Source organism: Sorex araneus, chromosome X (assembly GCF_027595985.1).
Source record: "Sorex araneus isolate mSorAra2 chromosome X, mSorAra2.pri, whole genome shotgun sequence".
NCBI classification, from domain to species: domain Eukaryota; kingdom Metazoa; phylum Chordata; class Mammalia; order Eulipotyphla; family Soricidae; genus Sorex; species Sorex araneus.
This window is the reverse complement of record NC_073313.1, coordinates 117053514-117069791: the sequence shown is the minus strand read 5'-3', so window position 1 is coordinate 117069791 and position 16278 is coordinate 117053514. Positions and strand designations below refer to the sequence as shown.

Genomic DNA, 16278 nt, shown 5'->3' with positions numbered 1-16278 from the left:
AATCGAACCCGGGTCGGCTGCATGCCAAGCAAACTCCCTATCCTCTGTGCTATCGCTCCAGCCCCAGGACTTCCTTATTGTGTGAATAAAGGCTGCTGGGATCACGCCTGTTTACCCCAGGAGAACTTAGTGTAAAAGGACCTTTTTGACAGTCCCCCACCTTTTGTAGTGAGAATAATGTAGTGACTTGGTTAAATGTCAACTCAGTTTATATTTATTTATTTTTAATTTTCTTTACAGTTTTCCTATAGGCTAAAACACATTGTTTTAAAGCTAGCTTCTCAATGAGATTATAAACGTTTGTGAAAGGTCCTTTCTAATATTTGGTTCATAGTATACTAAAGGGTAATAATAAGGAGTCAGTGAGTGCATCCCGAGTGCCAAATATAACCTGTTGAACACAGGTAAAGAATAATAAAGCAAATTCATACACATATGGAGTTTTCTTACGTTTCACCAGTTTGATAAAATCGAGCAATGTGGAAACAGCTTTAGTTTTGGCAAATATTTGAGCAGTTGATTTTTTATATAGTTATCTAAAACCCTCTAGTGTAATGTTAGGGTGTGAGATTTGAAATACCAAGTCCGCAGGGTTGAGATCTCAGATAGTGCATCCGTTTACTGATGGATAAAGGGACACCTAGCAGGAAAACGGAAAGAGCTGCCGTTTTTACATTCACCCCAGGACAACAGCAAACCAACCAGCTAACCCTCCAACAGTGATAAAAAACTGTTTCCCAACACTAAGCTCCCTCAAATTTTCCGAAGTGGGAGATGGAATTCTAAGCAGAAACGGTCAAGGAAAAGGTTGGCTCTATGCTATAACAGTCAAGAAGGTGAAAGTAACGAACAGAAGACCCGCAAAGGCAAAACGCGGACTTGACTGGCGTTTCTGTTGGCGGCTAGGCTGACGCCACTGTGGATGGGGAGTCAAGATTCCGACAGAAAGGAGTGGTCCACGGGAGTTGGCTTTGGCGGTGGAGCCGTTGCATACGTGAGTCCCGAGGACCCCGGAACTGGCCTGCTGGGGTCCCTGGGTCCCTGCTTGTGGCCTGCTCTGAGGGCGAAACCCTGGGCAACTTGTTTGACCCTCCCACGGGCTTGTCACTTGCAGAAGAGGACACAATTAACGCGGCCCTCCTGGAGCGGCCCTAAAAGTTGTCTTTAACAGCTGGGCGCTGGGTTCCGAGTGGAAACAAGGGTCCAACTTCAGACGCTGGACCGTGTCCTTCGTTCCCAACCCCTTGTGCTCCCGTAAGGAGGGGGACATAAGCGGCGATCAACGGCCCCCCGTCAAAAAAAAAAAAGAAAGAAAGAAAAAAGAAAAAGAAAAAAGAAAAAGAAAAAGAAAAGCAGCAAAGTGATGAGCAGTCGCACGGGAGCCCCGGGCCCGGCTACCAGGCAGGCGCGCGTCGCACCCGGCCCGGGTCCCGTCCGGGGCACGGGGCGCCGCCCCCCTCCGAGGAAGCGCGGCTGGAGGCGCGGCCGGGCCTCTCCGGGGACGCAGCCCCCGCCCGTCCCCGTCCCCGGACCCCTGACCAGCGGGGCGCCTCTCCCGCCCGTGCGGCCCCGCCTGGGGCCGGGTGGGGGAGCCGCGGCGTCCCCGGGCGGCGGCGGCGGCGGCGCGACGGTTGCGGGACCCTCCTGCCGCCCGGCGCCCCGGCTCCCCCCCCGCCCCCGCCCCGCGCGCAGGCGCCGCGGGGCCGCCCCCGCCGCCATGTTGCCCCCGCCCCCGCCCGCGCCCCCACCCCCGGGAGGTCAGGCGGAGGCTCGGGCGCCGCGGCCGCAGCCCGCACAGCGGCCAGGACCCCGGGCGGCGGCGGCGGCGACGGACGGGACGGAGCGACGCGGGCGAGCGCGGGGCGCGGCGGGCAGGCGGCGGCTCGCGGCAGGCAGGACGGGAGTCCCGGGGGCGGCCGGCCCCTCGCTCTGTGGCCCTCGCGCGCGGCAGCCGGGACGCGGCGGACAAGGTGAGGCACGGTCCCCCCCAGGCGCCGGGGCGGCGGCGCCCGCCACCCCCTCCCGACACGCGCGCGCCCGCCCCGCGGGACCCCGGGAGCTGCGGGCGCCACTGGCGCTCGTTGCCCCGCATCCCCGCTCCCTCCGGCCCGCGCCCGCATCCCCGCACCTTCCCGTCCCCGCCGCCCGCCTCGCCGCTCGCCCCGGACGCCCGGCTGCTGCGGACCCCTCGGCACCCACTTTTCCTGGCCCCTCTTTGTTAGCCCTCCCGGATCTGCTCGCCTGCGCTTCACCCGTCGCTGGCTCCGTCCTAACGGACTCCCCCCCGGGTGCCCCCTCTCCGCTCGCAGTCTAACCGCTTTCTGCTCTGTGCTGCCCGACCCAGCCGTCCCCCCCCCCACACCCCAGATTCTGCTCCCTGGCTGTCGGGACTAAACTCTTCTTCTTCTTCTTCTTCGAAGCTCCTAACTCCGCTCCCACGGGCTTCCTCTCGAAAGGTCTTGGCTTGGGTTCAATCACACTTGACTGGGTGACTTTCTTGGAAGCCCGCAGGCGGCTGGTTGCGGGAAAGTGATAGGAACGATCCCAAACTCACAGCCCAGGGACTGAAAAGTTTCTTTCTAGGTTTCTAGAACTTGAGTCCGAGAACCACACAGCCACTTAAACGGTTGTGTGTGTGTGTGTGTGTGTGTGTGTGTGTGTGTGTGTGTGTGTGTGTGTAATCCACGCACGTGGCTCTGAATCGGAGTCGCCCCTTCTCCTCTGAGCAGCCCCGGGAGAGGGAACGAGTGGGACTTTTGATTTCGGACTCCGTGTCTCCGTCTGCAAATGAGATCCTTTCATTTGCCAGAGGACTCTTCTGTGATCAGATCGGCACTCAAGTTAGCGTAGGCTGCTTACTAAACGCATCGGCTGGAAAACTAGGAGACGTTATGTTGTCTTACGGTCTCCATTGGGAGGACCCCTACATTCATTTTCTTTTGGTTAAGCCACAGTTTCTTAACGTGGATCTCACGTATGTATAAAACCATAAGAAGCAGCATTCCAGCGTTTAAGGGCCGTGTAGTTAAGACTGAGACAGCATGAAACAAAGGTTAGATTGACTTGTCTAAATTGATACCAACACGCGAAGTATCTCCTCCTCACGTGTATTTCCCGATTACTTTTTACTCTGCGCTTCTTTTACTCACTTCTTGGCTGTAGTTGGTGTGAAGAAAAGTTCACCGTGAAGCCAAAAGTACAGACAGACAGGGAATTAGCACATGCTGACGTTTGCCACTGTGTTTTTGGAACGGTATTCAAGTTTGAAGTTGGAGATAAACGAAATAAACAGTAATGACATCATTTTCATCGAAAGCTATTAGCAAGTTCCTTCACTGCAAATCCGTAGTAATGTCCTTATACTTAACAGGGACAGAATTGTTTGCTTGCTATGGGAACAGGTGTTACAACTGACACGGGGTACACTAATTGCCGTAATCACACAATTAAGTTATGAATTAAGATAATGGCTAAATTTTACTGTCAGGGCAACATTTCCTTTGGCACTGAGACATTGATTGTAGTCTCTCCTGTGGTCTCAGTGATGTAATTTTAAAATAGATAAATAAAAGACTTAATTTCCCAAGGTTTTTAATCTGCCATTTTTATAAGCATGCTTTTAAAAAATGTGATGCCTTTTCTAGAACTTAAGCTGGTGTTCAGAAGAAAGTGATTTTCTTCAGAATAGTAAAGGCTATTATGAGGTTAGTTCCGTGACGTATAGAGGACATGTACTTTCTCACATTCATTTGGTAAATTTCTGAGTTCACATTAGTCATATTAAAAACTAAATTATAATGAGGAAAGAGGATTTATAAAAATAGTTCCATCACTGTAAATCTTATTTTCTTGACAACCCATTCTGGAAAGATATACAGAGTTACAAACTGTTTAAAGGAAAATATCATCATGTTATTTTTTCCTTTTGTGATTATCATTAATATTAAGTCTAAACTAAGATTGTCACAATGTAAAATATTTATATTTACTGGGAAAATAAAAGCAAATATGAATACGTCATAAACATTTTGCTCTGAATCTTCAAAATAGCTATGTTTGGCAACCCCTCTGATACACTTGAGGTTATCAGACTAGATATTTCTGATGCTACTAAATTTAACTGCAATTTGCCACTGAATTCCCTCCTCTTTTATTTCCTTGTATTTTGAATTCTTTCATGTAATTTGACTTATACTAGTAAAATTAAAGTAACCAATTTCAAACTGATTTTATTGACTCTAAAATAAACTACTACCACTTCCTTTAAGTAATTGTTCCCTTAAGTCCATTGGTTGAAACCTATTTATTTTAATGACTGTGGGGAAACACTATAGGTATTTGTCAGGTATAATCATATTTCTTGAAGTGATATGGGAAGAATAGTGAATAATTAACAGCTCTAGAAAAAATATTTCAAAAGTAGGAAAGACAACTTTCTCACACTATAGACATTTATAGCAACCATCCAACACTTTTTTTTTTTGCTTTTTGGGTCACACCCAGCGATGCTCAGGGGTTACTCCTGGCTCTGCACTGAGGAACTACGCCTGGCGGTATTGGGGGACCATTTGGGATGTTGGGAATCGAACCCGGGTCTGCACGTGCAAAGCAAATGCCCTACCCACTGTATTATTACTCCGGCTCCACCATCCAACTTTTGAATGTATTATGTTTTCAGTTTTTAGTTGATTAAATCTTTTTAGCGCTTTCCACAGGCCAAGGGACTATTAGGCATATGACGATGTATTACATAAGCATCAAGGTGCCCATCTCCTCTTTTCAGAAAAAGAAAAAAATACAAAGTATGCTCTTTGCTCCTCTGAGCTTACAGAAGTTGTCACACATTTTATCTGCCAAAGAAAATGTAGACAAGTAAATAAATGAATATACTATAGGTCATAGGAATTAATGGCTAAGTATGATGTGAATGATTGGGAAGGCCTAATTATTTAGCAAGGGTGCATAGGAAAGGCCTCTTAGCAAAGACGGTCTTTTAACAGAAGACCTCTAAGAGAAAAGAGCCAAGGCCTTGAGAAAGATAAGAAGACTTGGTGTATATGAACAACACACACCAAGTCAGTGTGGGCAGAGCCTCGGGAGCTAGGGCAGTGGATAAAGGTGTCTGAGTGCCAAAAGAGATTCAGCCTAGTGATTCTGAGAAAGCAGTTGGGTTTGATTCCAAGAACAAAGAGAATCCATTAAAGACTTTTGAACTACTTTTCTGTTTGTTGTGGGGGGCAGGAAGTCTGTGGAAATAAATAAAAGTGTTGGAGGGCTTTTTTTTTTGCAGAGAATAAATAACTGCTCAGTTGTTTACATGCAGACTTAAGAATGAAAAAATCTTTGATCTGTATGCTAATATGTAATTTAGTTCCTCCACTTTGTTTTGATAGGTAGAATGGGATCTCAGGGGTAAGTATCTTAAAAGTATTTTACTTTCCACTGTCGTTTGTGCTCTAAGTTGAGTTGTCACCTACTTTATTAAAAGTTAATTCATGTTCATTGAAGCTAAAAGCATTTTTTAAAATTTTATTGACTCACCGTGAGATAGTTACAAGCTTTCATGTTTGGGTTACAATCACACAATGATCACCCATCCCTCCACCAGTGCACATTCCCCAGCACCAATATCCCGGGTATACCTCCCCTTTCCCACCCTCCCCCTGCCTCCATGGCAGACAATATTCCCCATACTCACTCTCTCCTTTTGGGCATTATGGCTTGCAACACAGATACTGAGAGGTTATCATGTTTGGTCCATTATCTACTTTCGACATGCATCTCCCATCCCAGCTGGTTCCTCCAGCCATCATTTTCTTAGTGATCCCTTCTCTATTCCATCTGCCTTCTCCCCTCCGCTCATGAAGCAGGCTTTCAGCTATGGGGCAATCCTCCTGGCCCTTGTATCTACTGTCCTTGGGTGTCAGCTTCATGTGATGTTATTCTATACTCCACAAATGAGTGCAGTGCTTCTATGTGTGTCCCTCTCTTTCTTTTTTTTCAGCATTTTATTTTATTTTTAAATTTTTATTAGTAAATCACTGTGGGGTACAGTTACAAACTTATGAACTTTCATGTTTGTATTTGGTTTACATCCCTCCACCAGTGCTCATTCTCCTCTACCAATGTTCCCAGCATCCCTCCCACCACCCCCACCCCAACCCCCACCACCCCACCCTGCCTCTGTGGCAGGGCATTCCCTTTTGTTCTCTCTCCTGTTGGTTGTTGTAGTTGCAATAGAGGTATTGAGTGGCCATCATGTTCGGTCTATAGTCCACTTTTGGTATGCGGCGTTCAACCTGAGTGGGTCCTCCCAATATTCTCTACTAGGTGTTCCCTTCTCTGTCTCTGCTGCCTTTTCCCCCAGCATGTGAGGCCAGTTTCCAATGTGTGTGGCAGACCTCCTGGTTCTAATATCTACTACCCTTGGGTGTTAGTGTCTCATTCTGCTACTTTATATTCCACATATGAGTGGGATCTTTCTCTGTCTGTCTCTTCCTTTCTGACTCAATTCACTCAACGTGACACTCTCCATGTTGATCCATTTATATGCAAATTTCATGACTTCATCTTTTCTAGCAGCTGCATAGTATTCCATTGTGTAGATGTACCAAAGTTTCCTTAACCAGTCATCTGTTTTTGGGCACTGAGTTTTTTCCAGGTTTTGGCTATTGTAAATAGTGCTGCAATGAACATAGAAATGCAGATGTCTTTTCTACTATACTGTTTTTCCTCTTTGGGGTATATTCCCAGGAGTGGTATTGCTGGGTCAATTGAGAGCTCAATTTCTAGTTTTTTGAAAATTATCCGTATTGTTTTCCAAAAGGGCTGAACCAGTTGGCATTCCCACCAGCAGTGAAGGAGAGTCCCTTTCTCCCCACATCCACGCCAGTACCGGCTGTTTTTGTTTTTTTGGATGTGGGCCAGTCTCTGTGGTGTGAGATGATATCTCATTGTTATTTTGATCTGCATATCCCTAATGATTAGTGATGTGGAGCATTTTCTCATTTGCCTCTCAGCCATTTGGATTTCTTCTTTGGGAAAATTTCTGTTCATTTCATCACCCCATTTTTTGATCGGGTTCGCAGTTTTCTTCTTCTGGAGTTCAACCTAGTGCCTTGTATATCCTTGATATCAACCCCTTATCAGATGGGTATTGGGTAAATATCCTTTCCCATTCTGTAGGCTGTCTTTGTACTTTGGTCACTGTTTCCTTTGAGTTGCAGAAGCTTCTTAGTTTAAGATAGCCCCATTTATTTATCTCTGTTTTCACTCGCTTGGCCAGTGGCGTGTCATCTTTGAAGATACCCTTGGCTTCAAAGTCGTGGAGGGTTTTGCCAACCTTTTCTTCAGTGTACTTTATGGATTGTGGTCTGATGTTGAGGTCTTTATTTTGATCTGACTTTTGTACATGGTGATAGGTGGAGATCTGAGCCCATTTTTTGCATGTGGCTGTCCAGTTTTGCCAGCACCATTTGTTAAAGAGACTTTCCTTGCTCCGCTTCACATTTCTTGCTCCCTTTTCAAAGATTATATGTTCAAACAATTGAGGTGGTGGGTAGGGATATTCCACCCTGTTCCATTTTTCTGTGGCTCTGCCTTTGTTCCAGTACGATGCTGTTTTAAGTGTTACTGTCTCTCTCTTTCTGACTCATTTCACTTAGCATGATACTCTCCACGTCTATCCATTTATAAGCAAATTTCATGACTTCATCTCTCCTAACAGCTGCATAGTATTCCATTGTGTAGATGTACCAAAGTTTCTTTAACCAGTCATCTGTTCTAGGGCACTCGGGTTGTTTCCAGATTTTGGCTATTGTGAACAGTGCTGCAATGAATATATAGGTACAGATGTCATTTCTACTGTGCTCTTTTGCATCCTCAGGATATATTCTCAGAAGTGGTATTGCAGGGTCATATGGAAGCTCAATTTCTAGTTTTTGAACGACTCTCCATATTGTTTTCCAGAAAGGCTGGAACAGTCGGCATTCCCACCAACAGTGAAGGAGCATCCCTTTATCCCTACATCCACGCCAGCACTGGTTGCCTTTGTTCTTTTGAATGTGTGCCAGTCCTTGTGGTATGAGATGATATCTCATTGTTGTTTTAATTTGCATCTCCCAGATGACTAGTGATGTGGAGCATTTTTTCATGTGACTGCTAAAAGCATCTTTAACGATGAAACAGTACTGACCATGCAAGTGGAAGCAAACATAAACAAATGGAAACAAATGGGACTGCATCAAAATAAGAAGCTTCATCACTTCAAAAGAAAAAGTGACCAAAATACAGAAAGAGCCCACAGATTGGGAAAGAATATTTACACAATACCCATCTGATAAGGAATTAATATCCAGGATATATAAGGCACAAGTAGAATTGTACAAGGAAAAAACTTCCAACCCCATCAAAAAATGGGGAGAAGAAATGATCAGAAGTTTCCTCAAAAAAGAAATACAAATGGCCAAAAGGCACATGAAAAAATGCTCCACATCGTGAATCATCTGGGAGATGCAAATCAAAACAACAATGAGATATCATCTCACACCACAGAGACTGGCACACATTCAAAATAACCAAAGAAACCAGTGCTGGCGTGGATGTGGGGGAAAAGGGACGCTCTTTCACTGTTGGTGGGAATGACGACTAGTCCAGCCTTTCTGGAAAACAATATGGACAGTCCATCAAAAACAAGAAATTGAACTTCCATATGACCCCACAATACCACTTCTGGGAATATATCTCCAGGATTCAAAAAAGCACAGTAGAAATGACATCTGTACCTATATGTTCATTGCAGCACTCTTCACAGTAGCCAAAATCTGGAAACAACCCAAGTGCCCTAGAACAGATGACTGGTTAAAGAAACTTCGGTACATCTACACAATGGAATACTATGCACCTGTTAGAAGAGATGAAGTCATGAAATTTGCTTATAAATGGATAGACGTGGAGAGTATCATGCTAAGTGAAATGAGTCAGAAAGAGAGGGACAGACATAGAAGGACTGCACTTATTTGTGTAGTGTAGGGTAGCAGCATCACATGACGCTGACATCCAAGGACAGTAGATACAAGGGCCAGGAGGATTGCCCCATAGCTGGAAGCCTGCTTCATGAGTGGAGGGGAGAAGGCAGATGGAATAGAGAAGGGATCACGAAGAAAATGATGGCTGAAGGAATCAGTCGGGATGGGAGATGCATGCCGAAAGTAGATAATGGATCAAACATGATGACCTCTCAGTGTCTGTGTTGCAAGCCATAATGCCCAAAAGGAGAGAGAGAGTATGGGGAATATTGTCTGCCATGGAGGCAGGGGGAGGGTGTGAAAGCGGGATATACTGCAGATATTGGTTGGGAAATGTGCACTGGTGGAGGGATGGGTATTTGATCATTGTGTGATTGTAACCCAAATATGAAAGCGTGTAACTATCTCACGGTGATTCAAAAATTTTAAAAAAATCTGCTAAAAGTTGTCATGCTTCAATGAATTCAGGATTTATCAGAAATGGTGTTTTTATTTTCTCATAGAAATATGTTTCTTTTGGAAGATTGGAATATTCATTTACATATGAAGGAATAACAAGTTTTGAAAATGGCCCTGGGGAATTTAATAGGGAGTTGTCATTTTTGCACTGCTGCTTTCACTAACATTTTCACTTTGTCTTTTAATTCTATAAGTGAGCATTAATATTCCTTGAAGCTTAAGTGAATTTGGACTTGTCATGTCTTTTATTACCCTCAGTCATTGCTTGAAAGATATCCAGCTTTGGGGTCTAGTTGGCCCCAAATAGGAATGTACATTGTCGCTGATATTAATTTCATAGTGTTAATGGCTAATATTGGGGAAAGGGAACTGGAAATTCTGCAAAGTAATCTTTAACTCCTGCAGAATCTAGTTCCAACTCCTTCACTTCACACGAGGCTTCTCCATGACTTGACCCCAGACTGCTTTTCCACATGTTCTTAATCCTTTCTTAAATACATTCTCTGTTGCTTTAAATAGAGTTTCCCCAGTTTGGAACTTTCATGACTAACATTATTCTTGGCATAGAGTAAATGCACAATAACTTCTTTTTGACTGGGTACTATGTCATCATTCAGTTAGAAAAAAAAAAACTCCCCTTCCTATCATTGAAAATATCAACACAAATCAAAGGAGACTTAAATCTCATGTCCTATTTGACGCCATCTCCTTCTGTCCTGAACTCCTCTGCTGAAAGTGATTAGCAGTCACATACTTGCCATGCATATCACAAAAATATTTCTCTGATACCTGTCCTCCCTGATCTGAAGCTCCTTGAAAGGGACCTGCACTGATGTGCTCATCGGTGTAATCTGAGAACTTGGCACATGGTATGCACTCTATAAATAGTTGTTGAGTAATCAATAATTCTGCCTTGTGATGTCTCTCCTATTATGTTTTTGTATACTTAAGTAGACTCTGAATTGTAGCTACTTGAGTTCCAGTTCTGGTGTGGGATCTTGTGGGACACTGCAACCAGGTTGTTAACCTCTCTGTGCCTCTTCTTTTTCAGTGTAAAGTAGGAATAATAAAATTAATATCTTGGGAGTACTTATTAGGATTAAATGCATTATCTAGGTCTATAATTTGTTTTTAAGACTAATTTCCAAGTGTTCTGTAAATTGATAAAATATTTATTTGGTGAGTTATATGCAAAAACTGAGGTGATAGCAAAACCTGACTTGACCTGATAAAAAATTTATAATTAAGCTTAAGCTTAATCTTTTGTTTTGTGGTGGAATTACTAATGTATTCATGGGGGTGTTCTTCAGCCTTTTACTGTGGAGTTATATATCATATATTATATGCAGATTAGTTCCTACCAAAAAGTTGGGTTATTTCTGAATTGGACACACCTCAGGTACCTGGGTTTTCAGATAAAGGATTATATACCTCAAGGCTAAAATCAGGGCTTTCTACATAGTAAGTTGTTGCTGTTGGCAGTGATTAGGGAGATAAATATACTATTTTATCTTTCCCAATACCTTGCTTTCAGTGTTTATCATATAAATACATGTTGATTTATTCACACCTCTGAGTTGTATGAGCTGGCTATATGAGACTTCTTTTTATCTCAGAAAAACAGATAGTATCTGGTTATATGATTGAAATGAGCAAAAGATCCAGGTACATAGTATGATTAAAGTTTAATTTTGGGGGCTGGAGTGATAGCACAGTGGGTAGGGTGTTTGCCTTGCACGCGGCTGACCCGGGTTTGATCCCCAACATCCCATATGATCCCCCAAGCACCACCAGGAGTAATTCCTGAGTGCAGAGCCAGGAGTATCCCCTGTGCATTGCTGGGTGTGATTCCCCCGCCCCCCCAAAAAAAGCCAAAAAAATTAAAAAATTTTTTAGTATTTAATTTTTGTTTTACTTTTATTATTTTATTATTATTTACAAAGCATGCTTTTCTAGGGCAAGTCTTTGGAGAAAGGGTGAAGTTAGGAGTAAAGAGGATTCCTCTGTTTAGAACTTTATTTTTAAATGTTAATATGAGGAAACACTTATCTCTTACAATTGTTAAACATTTATTGAACTATTTAATAAATTTTTGAAGATTTATTGAAATTTATTTAGTACAATAAATTTGTAATAAAATCAGGAGAAAGGTATAAAACAAATGAGGCATGGTTCCTGCTCCATGCATGGTAACACAGAGTAAATGGGTGTTTGTTACAATTATTTACTTTCCTTTATAAGTTTAGAATCATTAATATTAAAAACACAAAATAAGAGATAACTGAAAGCTCTTCTTGCTGTTCACTATATGGAACTGGTTTTAATCATCCTAACCCCATACTCCACCCTTGCAGTATTATCCCTTTACTGTATCCCGCCAGCCTTTTCTTTCCAAGTCAACGAAGCAAAAGACATTTGTATTTTTCTTCCTTATCACTATTTTTCAATCACAACGGGTATGTTTTCTTTGTCCTTTAGCTTATCTGTATTGGGGAGAAATTATATGTCTCACAATATTTTTCTGGAATGTTCTTGCAGTTGAAAATGAATCCCTGAAGCCACTCTGCCGTTTTTTCAACAATTATCTATTAAGTAGCTATTATATTCGAGCCTTGTGCTAGTTAATCCAAGTAGAATTTGTAGAATTTGTGTCTAATGCTCTTTCCCTCAAACTGTAGCACATAGTGGGGAGAGGAGAAATATTGGGGTCGGAGGGTAAAGACATAATAATGTGTACCAAGAGCTACAATATGAAGAAGCTGGTGCTTGCTTGAAGCATCTATTTTATAACAGAGATTCAGAAGAACATACACTGATAGTTCCCTTAAAGTATGTAATAATATTTAAACAAATTAAGATATGTGGTGCTTTCAAAAGCAATATTCATATGAGAATTTAGATTTTCTCTTCAAGCCCTTGAACATATATCTTGCCTGCTTGTCTCTATGTTTTTATCCTGTATATTGCCTGTGTTTTTTCTTGAAACTTATTTAGAAAGATTTGAAAGCAGAGAAAGAGGAGAAATATGTGTTCAATAAAACTATCTTGCATCACTAAAAAAGAGAGAATTAGAGACTTTAGGTAGCTGTGGTAAACCTGTGGCAAATAATTGGAAAAAAAGACTGAGAAAATATTGTGCAGTCTAGCCAAATACTCATGCATTTTTGTAGTCTTAAATTCTCATGATGTCCTACAGAAAAGCAATAGATACCAATCCCACCCCTCTAAATTTACTCATTTCATTTAGTTGAAGGATTTGATAGTGCTATAAATCTTAAATTGTATTGAGTCAGTCCTAACAGAGTACCTAATCTTGGAGGGTAATAACTAAGACCTATAGTGAAGTGAAGGCAGTGATTTATTCAGAAAAGAATTTATTAAAATACAAGGATGATAAAATGAAAGCAGTATAATGATGGGGTCAAAGCTTTGACCCTGTCTATGCACCTTTCCTGCCTCGCTGATTGAAGTTAGCATTTTTACTTTAAAGCCACTTTTATTTGTAGCACACTCAGTATCTAAATGGCTTTTTAAAATTGCTGACTGCTCAAATTTAATATATAGAATAGTTGAGGAAAGTTCTTGGGGTCCATGTGCTTAAAGGTCAGTGAAAGGTCTCCAGCATTTGACTTACCTTTGAAAATGGGGAGCTGCTGAGTGGAGCCTATTGCAAATCAGCTGAATTGATTTGCTCCACAGGAGAAAGATGCTAGAAAAGAAAGAGGTTGAAAGAAATGGTGTAGGTCACCCATTAAATATTTTTACTGATTTATATTATTTCCTTTCCTCTTTATTCTGGCTGCCCTAATCAACAAACTGTTTACCTGGCTAGTCATTGTTGTATTGAATTCCTGCTCAAAGCTCCTGAGGATTTGGATATAGAAGGTGGTGTTCAGAATCTGAACTTGGGAGCCTTGGAATTAACAGCCTTGGCTTCTAATTTTAATTCTGCCTCTTTATTGTCAGTAAGATTTGGGACAGTTCTTATTACTTCTTTGAGTCTTGTTTGCCTCTCCTGTAAATAGTCTCATCTTATTTATGGTCTTAAGAAGGCAGTGAGGGACTGGAGTGAGAGCACAGCAGGTAGGGTACTTGCCTTGCACTTGACTGACCTGGGTTCAATCCCTGACACCTCATATGGTCCCCCTGAGCCTCACCAGGAGTGATCCCTGAATGCAGAGTCAGAAGTAACCCCTGACTATTGCCGGGCTGGCTCTAAAAAAAAGAATTCAACAAAATAATATTCACTAAACACATAGCATAGTTCAAGATGCAGAGTAGATTCAAATTCTTATTATTGACTCTTGTAGACTTATGGCTTAACTACTTAAAACGTGGGGGCATTCTATAGGTAAGCCATTTATATTTGAAGCAGAATTTTAGTAGGGATTGTGTCTGTCTTTATTTGTAATCCCTTGTTTCCAGCTAGAATGCTACTTTTGAATGTGTATCTCTTAAACGTTAAGTCTACTGTTTAGATATAAAACTAGTTTTCTAGTTTGAATTGCTTTATATGGAGTATGAAATTTCATAGCTATTATAATTTTAATGCTTATCTAGCAACAAGTTCAAAAATTGTTAGAGATGATAACAGTTCAGTGGTTATTTTGATAATTTAATGAGTCAGTCTTAATTGTTAATTGACAGTAGCTTCAGGTGTTGAATGCTAGTCTAGCCTTTGAGTTGAAAATACCTGAAAGCATCATTCCTATATTCCAGTGTAATCTATTATTTTTAATGTCAGTCAAAAGCTAAGATGGATGAGTAGCCATAAGTGCACAGAAGAGAGAGACCAAGAAACATATTGCTGTATATTAACAGGGTTTTGTGATGATTCTGATGATGATGTACATCCATGTACCTGAAATTCTACCCTACCACAGAGATAGGGCATAGTATTTATTGGAGGTGGCACCAGCATTTAAGGATTGTCACTATAAGCATCATATCTGGGCATGAAGAAACAATAAGCAAAGGAAGTTTTAGGAAAATCAGACATTCTGTACTCAGGTGTTGAACTCAGATGTTAAATATTTTAATTATATAATCATAGTCTATATCTTTATAGATTGATATCCCTTTAGTTAGAGAAAAACTTTCTTTGGAAAAATGGCTTTTTTCTTGTTTTCTTCACAGTGTATGCACAGTAAAGTTAAGCAGCTTGCAAAGGGCCCTATCATCTGAGGTAAGCAAGAAATAAATTGAAGGGTACTTAGTTTCTAATCCAGCACTTTGTACTAATATGACTCTTTAGTCTCAAAGATTTTTTCATATATATAGTCTTTCAGTTCATGGGGTGAATCATCAATGATAGAAATACCAAATATCATTTTATACCTGTACATCACCTTGTAGCAATTTGGTATTCATTAAAATGAGTTTTGGATTAAGGAATTTTCTGAGCATTTTTACTATTTATAGATGTGTCATCATATCAGTAGATATTATATCAAATGAACAAGCATTTTTTTCATTTGGGGATTTTTAATGAAAAAATATCACGTACATAGATAACAATTGGCCATTTCTGACACTGTGCCAAATATTTCCAAACTCTTTGAAGAGGCAAAACAAATTATAACATTTAAAATTATATGGTGATGAAACCAACATATCACAATAAAAAATAACATTTTGGAATTTATTGAAAGACATCATCAGCTTTTCTAAAAAGTTATTGGATTAATAACCTTTGTTTATGTTTATTAACATGGTAGAATGATGTTTGCTTAAAATAACTTTTTGCATTATTAATCTAATTATTTCTAATATTAAAGTAGTTTTATTCAATTTTTTAATTATTTAAAATCATTTTAATATATTTTAATATGCAACAAATATTTAATAAATGCCTCAGAAGTGTGGTAACAATTATAGGCAAAATATCAAGTTAAAATACCCATAAGACTGGTCCCAATTATCTTGTTTTTTTTTTGTTTTTTTTTATTATTATTAGTGAATCACCACAAGTTACAGTTACAAACTTATGAACTTTCATGTTTGCATTTTGTTTATATCCCTCCACCAATGCCCAGTCCCCTCCACCAATGTTCCCAGTATCCCTCCCACCCTCCCACCCCATCCCCCCACCCCACCCCACCTCTGTGGCAGGGCATTACCCCTGGTTCTCTCTCTCTCCTTTTGGCTGTTGTGGTTTGCAACAGAGGCACTACGTGGCCATCGTGTTTAGTCTATATTCTATTTTCAGAGTGCATCTCCCATCCCATGCGGGTCCTCAAACCACACTTTACCGGGTGTTCCCTTCTCTATGCGAGCTGCCCCTTCATCCAGCATGTGGGGCCAGCTTCCAAGCCTTGGAGCCAACCACCTGGTCCTTATCTCTACTATTCTTGGGTGTTAGTCTCCTATTCTGTTATTTTATTTTATATTTCACTTAGCATGATACTTTCCATGTTGATCCACTTATATGCAAATTTTATGACTTCATCTTTTCTAACTCCTGCACAGTATTCCATTGTATATATGTACCAGAGTTTCTTTAACCAGTCATCTGTTCTCGGGCACTTGAGTTTTTTCCAGATTCTGGCTATTATAAACAGTGCTACAATGAACATTCGAGTGCAGATGTCATTTCGACTGTTCTTTTTTGCCTCTCCAGGATATATTCCCAGAAGTGGTATTGCTGGGTCAAATGGGAGCTCAATTTCTAATTTTTTGAGAAGTGACCATACTGTTTTCCAAAAGGGCTGAACCAGTCAGCATTTCCACCAGCAGTGTAGGAGGGTCCCTTTTTCCCCACATCCACACCAACAGTGGTTGCTTTTGTTCTTTT

At 41.4% G+C, this 16278-nt stretch overlaps 1 protein-coding gene across 4 annotated transcripts in view; it reads left to right on the top strand.

Moving 5' to 3' along the window:
* The first annotated feature begins 1812 nt into the window (after window positions 1-1812).
* Window positions 1813-16278, top strand: part of KLHL13 (kelch like family member 13) — a 262857-nt gene continuing 248391 nt past the window's right edge. For 2 of the 4 annotated variants that reach the window (XM_055122451.1, XM_055122447.1), the window contains exons 1-2: window positions 1813-1970; window positions 14622-14670. The gene's annotated coding sequence lies outside the window, so the exon portion shown is untranslated. The remainder of the gene's footprint in view (window positions 1971-14621; window positions 14671-16278) is intronic. The other 2 variants (XM_055122452.1, XM_055122448.1) reach the window with 1 other exon arrangement.